The sequence below is a fragment of the Camelus dromedarius genome, chromosome 22 (genome assembly GCF_036321535.1).
Source record: "Camelus dromedarius isolate mCamDro1 chromosome 22, mCamDro1.pat, whole genome shotgun sequence".
Taxonomy (NCBI): domain Eukaryota; kingdom Metazoa; phylum Chordata; class Mammalia; order Artiodactyla; family Camelidae; genus Camelus; species Camelus dromedarius.
Window position 1 is genome coordinate 8,256,954 of NC_087457.1, and position 10,349 is coordinate 8,267,302.

Here is a 10,349-nt window from a genome sequence, read left to right on the forward strand (position 1 = left end):
CACACCTTCCGAGGTGAAAGGGAATGAAGACAAGGGAGGGACACAGCAGTGGGTCCCCTAGGTCGCCTGCCAGGCTTGCTCTCCCTCCACGGCCACCCTTGGGGCCTGGGGGGTGTTGGGCTTCAGCTACGGATATTAGGCTGAAGGGACTCAATATAAAGGACCCTCCACCTCCTCACTAGGTTCCAAACGCAGCTCCTCTAAGCCCACCCTCTGAGTTTCTGGAACTCAGCTGGAAGAAAACATGATCAGGCCAGACCCAGAGCCCAAGCCAAACACGACAGGGGTCACGTGGGGTTGTAACCCCGTGCTCAGTGGTCGGGGACTCCTTGCAAATCTGCAGAAATCCCTGTTCCGCCTCATTCCTGGGAGAAATCCCAGATCTCCTCCTGCTCTGTCTGTTCTTCTCTTGAGGCTATTGTCCTGGAGGGATGCAGAGTCCTTGAACCTGGCCCTCCAAACGTACATAAGCAGCTTGTTCAATAAAACAAATTATGCACTTTTTCACATTTGCAATTTTTTTGATTCCAGAAAGGCTGTGGGACTCATTCTCACAGTCTCCTGTGCCCCCAACACTTGGTGGCCCTCTGCTCATGGAAACACGATTTCCCACAACTGCACCCTGCCTCCCAGATGGTCAGAGTGGAGTGTCCCACAAAGACACAGGTGTTTGTGAGGATCCTGTCCCCAGCAGAAAGACTAATCCTGGAGTGACGGACAGGGATCTGGCCTACTGAGCCGCTCAGCTCTAATTCAAAGCGTAAAGTGGGGACCCCGAACATTGCTGAATGACTTTCTGAGTCACCTGGGCTGGAGGGGCCTGATTTTTCTTTCCAGGAATGGAGGTAACGCAACTTCCACTTTCAAGGCTGACATTGACGATGGATCTAGTTCCCCACACTGCACCGCAGGAAGGAGAGACCCTTCCATCCCACAGCTAGGAAACCCAGCCCAGGGGAGTTCTGAAGCAGTGCATCGCTGCCAGATCCAGCATCCCTGCAGAGTGGCCTCTGTCCCTGAATGAGCCCCTTCCCTGGGCCTTTTCTGCCCCGACACGACCACACTCCAGCCTGTGCCAGAGATCTGGGGCTGTGCATGTCCAGGGCACACAGGTGGGACCTGAGCCACATGTCCCCTGGGCCTCAAGGGGGAGAGGTCTGCCTCTGCATCAGGGGAAGGTGACCCCACATGGCTGGCAGGACGCTCTCAATATGGACCTCCAGGAGCCCTGGGAGCAGTTTCCCTACAGGTGTTAGAAGCCATCATCAGGAGGGCAGGCCCCTCTTTGTGCAGGCCATCCAGCAGTGCTGGGCCCACGTGCTGACCACAGAAACCTACATGCCCCCAGGATACCCCAGGCAACCTCACAACTTCGTCACCTAGTGACCAGGGTACCACGGGCTCCTTGGCCATCCCATGAGGGTGGTCCTTGCAGGCATGGTCTCCAGGTGCTCCCGTTAAGAAATCCCCCTGGGTTTCTGTGGTCACAGAGCCCACACCAGAAGATTCTAGTCCTGCAGTGACCCCCACAGCAGTCAGCTCCCCTGTGCATGTCCAAGAACAAATGACAGCAATTTATTGCCAGGAACCATAATGAACAAGGGGGTGGGATTCCATACTAAGTTCAGGATCCTGGTAACTCACTCTGCACCCCAAAAAGCATCCATGAGAAATGTGTGTATTGGGATGCCTGTGCCCCTAGAAAAGCGGTTCCAGAGGGCTCCTGGGACCCTCCAGCCCCTCTCAAGATTCTCAGAGCCTGGGTCTAAATTTCTATCTCCCTCCTTTGGTGTACGGTCACCTGTGTCTCGTGGTCACGGGTCACTTTATTGCATGACTTGGCATGTTTTTAGTTCTCGTACTCCACCCCTGCACTAGACTCCCAAGATGTTCCCACTGACCCTTGGTTCCCTGTGTGGGTCAGGGGGCCCTAAGTCTGCACCCTTCACTCTCCTCCTCTACTCCCACCACTGGGGCCACCCCTAGGTGGACTGGGAGGTGTTTGTAAATGAGTCTTACACAAGGACATGACTGGACAAAGCAGGACCCCACCCCCGGAAAGCACACCTGCTCCCTTCTCTGAAGAGGACCCCACAGCCCCACATTGCCTCCCAGGGGTCAACTCAGGACACAGACGCCTGTTCTGGGCAAGGCATCTCCCTGGAATCCTTGCTTCCAGGCAATCTCTCTGTCCTTCTTCAGAGTTTAGAGTTGTTCCCATGTCTCTGAGCAACTAGGTGCCCAGCACAGGCCCTTCAGTGACCTGGAGAAACAAGGAAGATATGTGGCCACAGGTCTCACAGGACAAACCTGCAGGGACCCCAAGACAAAGGGCCGTCCATCTGCCTTCTCAGGTGTGGATCACTTTTTGCAGGGGGCCCAAATGGAGAGTGGGGCCCAAAGCAGTTCATGGGGCTCTCTGGGCAGGGAAGACTTGGGCCAGGCGGCCTTGCCTGGTTTCCCTTCTGGGCCACTCTGAAAACCCAGGCTCCTCTGGCTGTGGCTGGAGGCCCCCCAAACCTCAGGGCGGGGCCCTTTCTCTCAGCCTCCACTGCCTCCAAACCACGCTGGCTCTGGGGTGGGGAAAGAGCTTTCTTGCTCCCTTGTGGCCAAGTTGCCATAGGTGGATGCTGCGGGGAACTGGAGAGAGAGGTAGCACTTGCTCAGATGTGAGTGGTTAGGCAACTTGACACCCTGTCAACTGGCCTTAAACATTGGAAAGAGGACTTTCCCGGGAAAGCTGGAAGTTACTTTCAGTAATTTGTCTAAAGATTTCTTTTTTTTTTTCCCTTAAAGACTCATAAAACCTCTCCCAGGTCATTCCTGGTATGGACCATTATCCAAGGATCAATCAAGAACTGCAGAAGGAGAGGGGTGGGGCTGAGGGAGAGGGGAGGGGAGATCAGAGCCCACGGAGAGCAGATGCACCTCCCAGGAGCCACACATTAGGCAGTGGCTGCTGGCATCCAGCTCTCCTGTTCTCAGGCCCATTTCATCTGGGGGGTGTTTCCAAAAGAAACAATGGTGGAAGGGCCATGGAGGACACCTAGACCTCCCAGAATAGACAGGGGGAGCAGAGTCACCATGCTGGCCCTGGGCTTGGAGACAGACCTGTAGTGGAGACCACAGGTCTTCTGAGAAGCCAGTTTTGAAATAAAGGCAGTATGCGCTGAAATACCCAGTTCGAGCGAGTGCTTCATCGTAGACATGTAATTTACATAGTCCTTCTCACCACGAAACTCTGTTCCCAACACGCTACGTGAATGACGGCTTCAACACACATTCATTTCTGAGATGTGAACAAGTGGAGAGCCGCTCTTTCATCCAGCATAATGGGCATGGTTACACCTAGGAACGCTTACCAAGATTTCTCAGCAACAACCAATTTCGAAGTAAAGGCAGTGTGCGCAGGAAAAGCCTGTTGGATTCAGGGCTTCCCCATACACCTGTAAGTTATATAGTTCCCCTCACCATGAAACGCTGTCCCCAACATGCTACATGCATGAAAGCTTCGACACAGATTCAGTCCTAAGATGTTAGCATGTGGAGAGCCGCTCTTTCATTCAGCATAAAAGGCCTGGTTACACCCAGGGAGATTTACCCAGGTTTCTCAGCTGGTTCCTTCACCGAGATTCAAAATAAAGGCAGTTTGTGCTGGAAAAGCCTGTTGGAGCGTGTTCAGAGCTGTTTCGGGTTCTGTCACAGCTGGAAGGTGCAAACCCCAACCTTCAGAAAGAGGGGCCAGGCCCCCCACCCGCCAGGTGGTGTTGCCTTTGTTGGGGAACAGTGATCTTTGCGTTAGATATTTTGCGGCTCTCTCTAAAAACTGCTTTGACTTAAGTTTGCATCCTAGTCACCAGTTCCAGGGCAACAGAAAAAGCATAACCTCCATTCCTTTTCACTCAAATCTTCCCAAAAGAGCAAATATTTGCCCATGAAAATACCAGCTGCTCTTCTAAGGCCCCCTAAATACCCAGCAGTTTGGGCAGTGCACTCTTGACCAGGGACAGTAGGAGAGGGACCAGCGGCCCTCAGGCAGGCTTGGCCCAGTGTGGCAGCTGCGCTGTGGGTGTGTGGTGGGGAGGGCCATGCAGGGAATCCTGTTTGAGGGGCCTCTGTGCACGACTGCATTATGGTCTGAGGTTTCATACAAGGCTCCAGGCATCCTAACAGGTCAGATAAAGCACCCACCCTCGGGCAGGAACCACCAGGAGTTCAGTGCCTGTAACAGGGACAGTGCCCGGTGTGGGGAGAGGTCATGGGACACTCCGGGGGCAGGGGCGGTGGTGCTGGGGAAGGCAGGGGATGCAGTGAAGGCTGGAAGGAGCAGGGTCCCTTGCTTGGGGGTGAGAGTTCTTGGGGAGACCACAGAGCATGGCACACACCATCCCCACCCCATATCCCAAATTCCTAGCCCCGCCAAAAAGGGGCTGCTCTACACCCTCTCACCGTGGCTCTCCTGTAAGACCACACCCAACCCGGCATCTGGCACCCCTGCCCTACATCCCCTCTTGGGACAGATCCCGTCTTCTTGGAAACTGCCCAGCAGCGCGATTTCAAGTCCGACAGAGGGCCTGGCGGATCTGCACTTCAGGTGCCCTACCTGGCCAGCCATGCGTGCCTGGGCTCAGTCCTCTATCTTGCCCACCGGCAGCCTGGGTCCAGGTCCGGTGCAAGTGGAGGCCGCGGAGCCCAGGCTGAGCCCCGCACACGGACAGCTGAGGGTGCACCCGCCCCGCTGCCCCGCTGCCCCGCCCACTGGTGGCAGCAACGCCCCAGCCTCCGGCCGGCGCCACCTGCATGTGAGGATGTCCGCTCGGCCCCGCCCGCCCCGGCCCCGCCCAGCTGCCCCATAAGCCTCCCCCCACCCCCGTCCTGGCCGCTCCCTGGCTCCCATTGGCTCCGCAGGTTCTGCCCTCGCACGTCTAGCCTCGGGAGGGCGCACGACGCAAGCGCTAGGGGAGGGCCCCGTGACGTTGCCATGGCTACATGCGCCGCGCTCCGCGCGGGCCGGCGTGCGCTTCTTGGGCGGGCAGCGGGCTCCGGAAGTGTGCAGCTGCCCGGGACCATGGCGGTGCTTGCTGCTGGGGCTGGCGGCTTGCTCGGCCGGGCGACTAGTTCTGGCCTGGTCAGTCGGCGGCCGACATCCTGTCTGGGGCGGCGTACCACAGACGGTAAACTTACGTCCGCGCCGTCGGCGGGGCCGGCGGACATGAACCGGGGTGGGATCGGGGTTGGGGCGGTGGCCGGGGAGGGCTGTGGTGCCGGGGAGCGTGTTGGGGCGGGGCAGGGCAGGGCTTGGTCACAGCCTCAAGCTTTCCTCCCCCTCAGGCCCTGGGGCTGGGGCCGCGAGTCTGGGTCGCCCTTGGTGGCCGCGGCCTCCCAGAACCCCCCGGGAAGGGCAGGCGGAGGACCCATCTTATATGAAGCGGGGCCTTACCCGGGTTTTGAAGAGCCCCAGAATCAGATGTTGGAATGGGGTGGTTTATCAGCCTTGTTTATCTGCAGGGAAATTTCGGTTCCATCCAGATGTTGGTTCCTTCAGTCAACCTCAGGAATAAGACACAAGGGTCAGTGCCGATTAGCAGTTATCTAGGGCTTGACTCAAAATAGACTGTGCGGGCTGTAGGGATGGTAGATGGGCCCTCCCTCTCAAGGTTGGCAGTCTTCTGGGATTAGAGGTCCCAGTTGAGGATTACCTCAACTGCAGTAATGGAGGCTGTGGGAAACATTAACACAGAGAAGGGAGGGGTGTGGCTGCGGTAACTCATTAAAGAAGCCAGGACACTTGCCTGGCTCTTGTGTAGGAGAGTCTCGCCTAGGGTAGGGCAGCAGTTATCAAAGTGTGTCCGAGGCCCCTGAGATGCAAGACTATTTTCGTAGAAACGCCGGTATGTCACCTGCCTTTTGCACACTATTGCACTCCCGAGTTTCCTGTGGGGTTTTCCAGGGAAAACCTGGTCTGTGATACCACAAAACAGGGAATATAGAGGCAGATAGAATTCAGCTCTCACCAGTCCAAAAGATATTTGCAGAAATTAAAATCACTGCTATTCTTCTCATTAATGATTTTTGTTTAGAAAAATATACTTATTTTTTGCTTAAGAGTATTAATGGTAACATGTAGTAGGTTGTTATTATTTTTAAGTGAACTCATAAGCATTTTTTAAAGTTCTAATTTAACTTCTAACACAGGAACTATTGATAGATTTAACCCACATAAATAGCAGCCTTTTGGAGTCCTCAGTAATTAAGAGTGTACAGGGGTCTGTAGACCAAGAAGCTTGAGAGCCCCTGGAGAACGGGTGCTCAGGTACTAGTCAGGTGCTTAGCGTTATTAGACAGATGCCAAAATGTCTTCTGCATGTGCTCCTGGACTCGAAGTAATTGGCCACATGGAGATGGGTGGGCAGTGCCTCCACTATACAAACCAGAAGCTGCTGAACGTGTCTTGAGTCTAGGCCATGTGCTGTGCAGGGATTCCCATTGTATCTGTTATATCTAAGCCCGGATTCCTGTGCAGAGGCCTGGCCCTGAAGACCCGCTCTCCTTTGCTCCCTGCAAGGTACCTTCTGTGTGACGTCAACCCTCCAGAGGGCTTCAGCCTCCGTAGGGGCGTCTGTATCCACATCACCTTCTTCCTGAAGACCCTGCTGAAAATGGTGGAGTTGGTGCTGGTGCTACCCCCTTGGGGTCGCCTCTACCATTGGCAGAGCCTGGACATCCACCAGGTCCTGATTCCCTGGTCTGACTTTTTTGATCTCTCAAGTCTCAACAGAAACATCCCTGACACTGAGTACAAACAGTTCATTGCAGGTGAGATGGTGATCGTTTAACTGGAGCCAGACGGTTGTTGTTCTGGTTCCGATGTGAACATCGGGCCACCTTGCTTCGGGCTTGTCGGTCTGCTTAGGGGTCTTGCTGCTCATGTTTCCCGCACTGCAGGTGAATTTGTTCTTTCCATAGTTTTTCTCAGGAAATAGATCTGAAGTGTATGAGCTCTGTGTTCCCTCCCCTCTTAAAACCCTGGCCTCCTGGTGAGATGGAGCGGTGACAAGGAGGCCACTGCCACAGAGGCCTTGTCCCAGCAGGACTCGCTCCCTGGGCAGTAAGGGCCATTCTTACCTGAAGGAAAACACGATGTGTGTGTAGCATGGGCCACATGATGGAGAAGGTATGTAACCTCTCATTCAGTATAATTTGGTCTTGCTCAAGCTTCCCATTTTAATTTCTGTAAGAGGTAAGTGTTGAAGATTTTCTTTGAATAAAGCTATTTAGAGCTTACCTTTTTTTAATTGAAATGTGGTTGATTTACAGTGTTTTGTTAGTTTCAGATATACAGCTGTTTTGTTAGTTTCAGGTATACAGCATAGTGATTCAGTTGTACATATACATAGTCTATTCTTTTTCAGGTTCTTTTCCATTATAGGTTGCAAGATACTGAATACTTTCCCCTGTGTTCTACGGTGAATCCTTGTTGTTTGTCTGTTTTACATATAGTATTTTGTAATTGTTAATCCCAAACTCCTAAGTTTGTTTTCTAAGTCTGTGAGTGTGTTTTTGTTTTGTAAATAAGTTCATTTGTACCATTTTTAAAAATTCCACATATAAGTAATATCATATAATACTTGTCTTCCTCTGTCTGAGTTATTTCACTTTAGTGTGGTAATCTCCAGGTCCATCCATTTTGATGTAAACGGCATTATTTCTTTCTTTATTAAGACTGAGTAATATTCTTTTATATCTAAATACTACATCTTTATCCAGTCATCTGTCAGTGGGCCTTTAGGTTGATTCTATGTCTTGGCCATTGTAAACAATGCTGCTGTGATCATTGGGGTGCAGGTATATTTTGGAATTAAGGTTCCCTCTGGATATATGCCCAGGAGTGGGATTGCTGGATCAAATGATAAGTCTTTTTTTAGTCTTTTGAGGAATCTCCATACTGTTTTCCACAGTGGCTGCACCAAACTACATTCCCACCAAAAATGTAGGAGAGTTACCTTTTCTCCACAGCCTCTCCAGCATTTATGGTTTGTGGATTTTTGAATGGTGGCAATTCTGACTAGTGTGAGATGATAACATTATAGTTTTGATTTGCATTTCTATGATAATTAGCGATATTGACCTTTTTTTATATGTCTATTGGCCATTTGTATATCTTCATTGGAGAATTGCTTGTTTAGTTGTTCTGCCCATTTTTGGACTGGGATGTTTATTTTTTTTATTAAATTCTATGATTTATATAGTCTAGAAGTTAAGCCATGTTCAGTCTCATCTTTTGCAAATATTTTCTCCCATTCCATAGGTTGTCTTTTTGTTTTGTTTACGGTTTCTATTGCTGTGAAAAAGCTGATAGGTGTAATTAGGTCCCATTTGTTTATTTTGGCTTTTATTTCTCTTGCTTGGGTGGATTGCCCTAGGAAAACTTGCTGAGATGTATGTCAAATGATGTTTTGCCTATGTTTTCTTCTGAGAGCTTTATAGCATCTTGTTTAATGTTTAAGTCTTTAAGCCATTTTGAGTTTGTTTCTTTTTGGGTTTTGTTTTTTGCGACTCTATTGTATGCTTTCGATTTGGGGTTACCTTATTTTTCAAGTATATCAACCCATTACTATATCTATTTCCTTTAGACTGATAATCACGTAGGCTCCAATACATCCTAAGAATAATGAGAAAAAGAAAAGAAAGAGAAAAAAATCTATCTTTTCTTGCTACTATCTCCCATTCCCACCTTTTTTTATTTTGATGTACTTTTTCTTTTTTACATCTTCATGTTTATTCTCTTGTAACTCGTTATTGCATTTCCAACTATGGTTTTCCCATTTCTATAGCATCCTGCTTCCTTTCTGTTTAGAGTAGAACCTTTTAATGTCTCTGTTTTGTTCAATAATGCTGAATTATCTCCCCACCCCCTCCCCCCTTGCCTCTGATTCCTCAGTCCAGGGAAGCCAAACCATCCTAGCCTTCATTGGTTCTGGGAAAGCAATCTTCAGAGTGGGAAAAAAACATTGAAAAGTAATATTCTGTGTGTTACTTTCTACCCTTGCCCAGAGAGTGAGAATCACCTCTGAAGGCAGAGGAAGAAAGTTGGAGGTGTGGAGCACAAAGTCTTTTCTGCTTTTGCTACTGAAAAAAAGATTGCTTTTGTAATTAGTGATGATACCGTTTAAATTGGTGAGATCGAGATTCCACAGCTTCAGCGCCTGTGAATAACCAGCTGGGAGAAAGCTCTCCAGGGCCCCTGCAGTGGGAAAGGCAGCCCCTCTGAGTACCTGTTGTTCTGTATTCTTCCTGCCTCCACATGGGTTCGCTAGGCACCGTGCAGGACAATGCAGTTACACAAGGTGGAGGACGGGGAGACCCCTGCTGGGTGGCGAGCCACAGGAGCCCACATTTGAAGGACAAAGTGAAGAGTAGTGGGGAGGGCGTAGGAGCAGAGGATGGTTGAGACACAGGATGGTGTCCTGGAGTCCAGCAGGCGAGGCTGGTGGGGCAGATGGGGCCCTGGGTCATGGGCAGACCTTGAAGGATCTGAAGCAAAGATATGAACCAAGAGACTGGGCTCGTGTGGGCGTACAGCGCCCCCTGGGGGCCGCGGGGCAGAGCAGCGAGCCCAGGAGGAGAGGGCACTTCCCCAAAGTTGAGTTGACAAGTCACAACCAACTCACTGGGAACCGAGAGGTACCGAGATATTGCTAACTTTTTGTCCCTCTTCCTTGAAAATAACTGCTTCCTGTTGAGTAGCCTGTGTCATTAGTGAGAATTAAAGACATGAAGCAACATTGCCTCAAAGGTCACCCATTGTGTAGCTGTTAATAAGGGTCAGATGCAAACTTGAATAGATGAAATCAAACATTCATCATCGGATTTTAAAATCCTTTAAAATAAAAATTCTTGCTGTCTTTGTTCTTCATTTCAGGGTTCACTTGGTGAGAATAATAGTAACCAAAGAAACAGCAAACCCTTACAGAACTCTGTCCTGCTGTTCCAGGAACGCTGTGTTCACGACAAACAATGAGTTGGCACCACTATGAGTTCCACTTTAAAGGTAAGGACATTCATTAATCACACGGCTAATAAATGGCAGAGCTGGGACTTGAACCCAAGCTCTCTGGCCCCAGAGCCCCCTTTCAGCCCCTTCACTGCAGCTTATCACTTGCCCTGCCTGACACAGGCCACCATTAAGGAGCAGCGTGACCTTGGCCAAGGCTGCTTCACCGCTTGGTCTCTGTTTTCTCATCTGTAGAATGGGGGTGTGGGCAGTGAACTCTGTGAGCTCAGTGGTCACTTCCTCCAGCCCTACTATTCTACTGCTTTGAGTTAATTTAGTAAGTATCCAAGCCTCT

General features: G+C 50.7%; 1 long non-coding RNA gene across 1 annotated transcript; it reads left to right on the top strand.

The window, feature by feature from the left end:
* Positions 1-5,059: 5,059 nt before the first annotated feature.
* On the top strand, positions 5,060-10,122 carry LOC135318843 (uncharacterized). The gene is made up of 3 exons (XR_010377226.1): positions 5,060-5,174; positions 6,566-6,816; positions 9,923-10,122. It is a non-coding gene; the product is annotated as an uncharacterized LOC135318843 (long non-coding RNA).
* Positions 10,123-10,349: the final 227 nt, after the last annotated feature.